The sequence below is a fragment of the Triticum urartu genome, chromosome 5A (genome assembly GCF_056163025.1).
Source record: "Triticum urartu cultivar PI428250 chromosome 5A, HENAU_Tu73, whole genome shotgun sequence".
Classification (NCBI taxonomy): domain Eukaryota; kingdom Viridiplantae; phylum Streptophyta; class Magnoliopsida; order Poales; family Poaceae; genus Triticum; species Triticum urartu.
The window spans coordinates 586,960,812-586,966,811 of record NC_141877.1 but is presented as its reverse complement, the minus strand read 5'-3'; positions in this window follow the sequence as shown (position 1 = coordinate 586,966,811).

Genomic DNA, 6,000 nt, shown 5'->3' with positions numbered 1-6,000 from the left:
GAAAGAGTTCTTGCCTGTATTACAAGGTGTGAAGTTGAGTAAGACTCAAAGCCCGACCACGGCAGAAGATAGAAAGAGAATGAAAGTCATTCCCTATGCCTTGGCCATAGGTTCTATAAAGTATGTCATGCTGTGTACCAGATCTATTGTATACCCTGCACTGATTTGGCAAGGGAGTACAATAGTGATCTAGGAGTAGATCACTGGACAGCGGTCAGAATTGTCCTTAGTGAAATAAGGATATGTTTCTCGATTATGGAGGTGACAAAAAGGTTCGCCGTAAAGGGTTACGTCGATGCAAGTTTTGACACTGATCTGGATGACTCTAAGTCTCGATCTAGATACATATTGAAAGTGGGAGCAATTAGCTAGAGTAGCTCCGTGCAGAGCATTGTAGACATAGAAAATTGCAAAATACATAACGGATCTGAATGTGAAAGACCCGTTGACTAAGATTCTCTCACAAGCAAAACATGATCACACCTTAGTACTCTTTGGGTGTTAATCACATAGTGATGTGAACTAAATTACTGAATCTAGTAAACCCTTTGGGTGTTGGTCACATGGCGATGTGAACTATGGGTGTTAATCACATGATGATGTGAACTATCGATGTTAATCACATGGTGATGTGATCTAGATTATTGACTCTAGTGCAAGTGGGAGACTGAAGGAAATATGCCCTAGAGGCAATAATAAAGTTATTATTTATTTCCTTATAATCATGATAAATGTTTATTATTCATGCTAGAATTGTATTAACCGGAAACATAATACATGTGTGAATACATAGACAAACAGAGTGTCACTAGTATGCCTCTACTTGACTAGCTCGTTGATCAAAGATGGTTAAGTTTCCCAGCCATTGACATGGGTTGTCATTTGATTAACGGGATCACATCATTAGGAGAATGATGTGATTGACATGACTCATTCCGTTAGCTTAGCACCCGATCGTTTAGTATGTTGCTATTGCTTTCTTCATGACTTATACATGTTCCTATGACTATGAGATTATGCAACTCCCGTTTGCCGGAGGAACACTTTGTGTGCTACCAAACATCACAACGTAACTGGGTGATTATAAAGGAGCTCTACAGGTGTCTCCAAAGGTACATGTTGGGTTGGCGTATTTCGAGATTAGGATTTGTCACTCCGATTGTCGGAGAGGTATCTCTAGGCCCTCTCGGTAATGCACATCACTTAAGCCTTGCAAGCATTGCAGCTAATGAGTTAGTTGCGAGATGATGTATTACGGAACGAGTAAAGAGACTTGTCGGTAACGAGATTGAACTAGGTATTGGATACTGACGATCGAATCTCGGGCAAGTAACATACCGATGACAAAGGGAACAACGTATGTTGTTATGCGGTCTGACCGATAAAGATCTTCGTAGAATATGTAGGAGCCAATATGAGCATCCAGGTTCCGTTATTGGTTATTGACCGGAGACGTGTCTCGGTCATGTCTACATTGTTCTCGAACCCGTAGGGTCCGCACGCTTAAGGTTTCGATGACAGTTATATTATGAGTTTATGAGTTTTGATGTACCGAAGGAGTTCGGAGTCCCGGATGAGATCGGGGACATGACGAGGAGTCTCGAATGGTCGAGATGTAAAAATCGATATATTGGGCGACTATATTCGGACATCGGAAAGGTTCCGAGTGATTCGAGTATTTTTCGGAGTACCGGAGAGTTACGGGAATTCGCCGGGAGAAGTATTGGGCCTTATTGGGCCATACAGGAAAGAGAGAGGGGCTGCCTAGGGCAGGCCGCGCGCCCTCCCAAGGCCTAGTCCGAATTGGACTAGGGGGAGGGGCTGCGCCCCTTCCTTGTTTCCTACTCCTACTACATGGAAGGACCCACCTCCTAGTTGGACTAGGAAATGTTGGGGAACGTAGTAATTTCAAAAAAATTCCTACGCACATGCAAGATCATGGTGATGCATAGCAACGAGAGGGGAGAGTGTTGTCTACGTACCCTCGTAGACCGTTCGCGGAAGCGTTATATCAACGCGGTTGATGTAGTCGTACGTCTTCACGTCCGACCGATCCAAGTATCGAAAGCATGGCACCTCCGAGTTCTGCACACGTTCGGCTCGGTGACGTCCTCGCCTTCTCGATCCATCAAGAGGGGCGAAGTAGTAGATGAGTTGCGGCAGCACGACCGCGTGGTGACGGCGTTGGTGAAGAACAATCTCCGCAGGGCTTCGCCTAAGCACTACGAAAACTATGACAGAGGATAAACTAGAGGAGACAGGGTTGCCGGCACACGGCTTGGTGTTTCTTGATGTGTCTTTGGTGCTAGCCCTGCCCCTCTATTTATATCTTGAGCCATGGGGTCGAAACTTGGAGTAAAAGCCTCCACAAAGTCGGTTTCACCCGAAAGGCAAGAGTCCTTCTCGGACTCCAGGGCCAGACGCCAGGGTTCCCGGCGTCTGGACCCAGACGCCAGGGACCCTGGCGTCTGGCCCCTGGACTCCGCAAAACTTCCTTTTGCGCTTTCCAAAAACCTTGTGGGTTTTCCCCTTTGGCCCAAATAAAGTGTTCTCGTACCCAAACATTTCGGGAAACATCCGGAACCCCTTCTGGTGATTTCCGGAACCATTCCGGTGACCAAACACTATTATCATATATATCAAACTTTATCTCCAGACCATTCCGGAGTTCCTCGTCATGTCCGTGATCTCATCTCGAACTCCGAACAACATTCGGTCACCAACATACATAACTCACATAGTACTAGATCGTCAACGAGCGTTAAGAGTGCGGACCCTACGGGTTCGAGAACTATGTAGACATGACCGAGACACCTCTCTGGTCAATAACCAATAGCGGGACCTGGATGCCCATATTGGCTCCTACATATTCTACGAAGATCTTTATCGGTCAGACCGCATAACAACATACGTTGTTCCCTTTGTCATCGGTATGTTACTTGCCCGAGATTCGATCGTCGGTATCCAATACCTAGTTTAATCTCGTTACCGGCAAGTCTCTTTACTCGTTCCGTAATACATCATCTCACAACTAACATATTAGTTGTAATGCTTGCAAGGCTTATGTGATGTGCATTACCGAGAGGGCCCAGAGATACCTCTCCGACAATCGGAGTGACAAATCCTAATCTCGAAATACGCCAACCCAACATGTACCTTTGGAGACACCTGTAGAGCTCCTTTATAATCACCCAGTTACATTGTGACGTTTGGTAGCACACAAAGTGTTCCTCCGTCAAACGGGAGTTGCATAATCTCATAGTCATAGGAACATGTATAAGTCATGAAGAAAGCAATAGCAACATACTAAACGATCGGGTGCTAAGCTAATGGAATGGGTCATGTCAATCAGATCATTCAACTAATGATGTGATCTCGTTAATCAAATAACAACTCTTTGTTCATGGTTAGGAAACATAACCATCTTTGATTAACGAGCTAGTTCAAGTAGAGGCATACTAGTGACACTCTGTTTGTCTATGTATTCACACATGTATCATCTTTCCGGTTAATACAATTCTAGCATGAATAATAAACATTTATCATGATATAATGAAATAAATAATAACTTTATTATTGCCTCTAGGGCATATTTCCTTCAGGAAAGGGGGAATCCTACTCCCGGTGGGAGTAGGACTCCCCTAGGGCGTGCCATAGAGAGGGCCGGCCCTCCCCTCCTCCACTCATTTATATACGGGGGCAGGGGGCACCCCATAGACACACAAGTTGATCCACGTGATCATACTCTTAGCCGTGTGCGGCGCCCCCTACCACCATAGTCCTCGATAATATTGTAGCGGTGCTTAGGCGAAGCCCTGCGTCAGTAGTGCATCAAGATCGTCACCACGCCGTCGTGCTGACGGAACTCTTCCCCGACACTTTGCTGGATCGGAGTCCGGGGATCGTCATCGAGCTGAACGTGTGCTAGAACTCGGAGGTGCCGTAGTTTAGGTGCTTAATCGGTCGGGCCGTGGAGACGTACGACTACATCAACCAAACGCTTCCATTGTCGATCTACAAGGGTACGTAGATCACACTCTCCCCTCTCGTTGCTATGCATCACCATGATCTTGCGTGTGCGTAGGAATTTTTTTGAAATTACTACGTTCCCCAACAGATCTATCTCTATAGATCTTGATGCTCAATATATAAGCAGCTTCACCAAGGTCTTTAATTGGAAAAATCTTATTCAAGTATCCTTTTATGCTATTCAGAAATTCAGTATCATTTCCGATTAATAATATGTCATCTACATAAATATCAGAAATGCTACAAAGTCCCACTCACTTTCTTGTAAATACATGCTTCTCCAAAAGTCTGTATAAAACCATATGCTTTGATCACACTATCAAAGCATATATTCCAACTCCGAGAGGCTTGCACCAGTCCATAAATGGATCGCTGGAGCTTGCACACTTTGTTAGCACCTTTTGGATCGACAAAACCTTCTTGTTGCATCATATACAACTCTTCTTTAAGATATCCATTAAGGAATGCAGTTTTGACATCCATTTGCCAAATTTCATAATCATAAAATATGACAATTGCTAACATGATTCAGACAGACTTAAGCATCGCTACGGGTGAGAAGGTATCATCGTAGTCAACTCCTTGAACTTGTCGAAAACCTTTTGCAACAAGTCAAGCTTTGTAGATAGTAACATTACCGTCAGCATCACTCTTCTTCTTGAAGATCCATTTATTCTCTATGGCCTGGCGATCATCGGGCAAGTCAACCAAAGTCCACACTTTGTTCTCATACATGGATCCCATCTCAGATTTCATGGCCTCAAGCCATTTTGCGGAATATGGGCTCATCATCGCTTCCTCATAGTTCGTAGGTTCGTCATGGTCAAGTAACATGACCTCCAAAACAGGATTACCGTACCACTCTGGTGCGGATCTTACTCTAGTTGACCTACGAGGTTCGGTAGTAACTTGATCATAAGTTTCATGATCATCATCATTAGCTTCCTCACATACTGGTGTAGGAATCAATGGAACTAATTTCAGTGATGAACTACTTTCCAATAAGGGAGCAAGTACAATTACCTCATCAAGTTCTACTTTCCTCCCACTCACTTCTTTCGAGAGAAACTCCTTCTCTAGAAAGGATACATTCTTAGCAACGAATAACTTGCCTTCAGATCTGTGATAGAAGGTGTACCCAACAGTCTCCTTTGGGTATCCTATGAAGACACATTTCTCCGATTTGGGTTCGAGCTTATCAGGTTGAAGCTTTTTCACATAAGCATCGCAGCCCTAAACTTTAAGAAACGACAACTTGGGTTTCTTGCCAAACCATAGTTCATAAGGTGTCGTATCAACGGATTTAGATGGTGCCCTATTTAACGTGAATGCAGCCGTCTCTAAAGCATAACCCCAAAACGGTAGCGGTAAATTAGTAAGAGACATCATAGATCGCACCATATCTAGTAAAGTACGATTACGACGTTCGGACACACCATTATGCTGTGGTGTTCCGGGTGGCGTGAGTTGCGAAACTATTCCGCATTGTTTCAAATGAAGACCAAATCTGTAACTCAAATATTCTCCTCCACGATCAGATCGTAGAAACTTTGTTTTCTTATTATGATGATTTTCCACTTCACTTTGAAATTCTTTGAACTTTTCAAATGTTTAAGACTTATGTTTCATTAAGTAGATATACCCATATCTGCTCAAATCATCTGTGAAGGTGAGAAAATAATGATATCCGCCGCGAGCCTCAATGTTCATTAGACGACATACATCAGTATGTATGATTTCCAATGACTCTGTTGCTCGCTCCATTGTTCCGGAGAACGGAGTTTTAGTCATCTTGCCCATGAGGGATGGTTCGCAAATACCAAGTGATTCATAATCAAGTGATTCCAGAAGTCCATCAGAATGGAGTTTATTCATGCGCTTTACACCAATATGACCCAAGCGGCAGTGGCACAAATAAGTTGCACTATCATTATCAACTCTACATCTTTTGGCTTCAATACTATGAACATG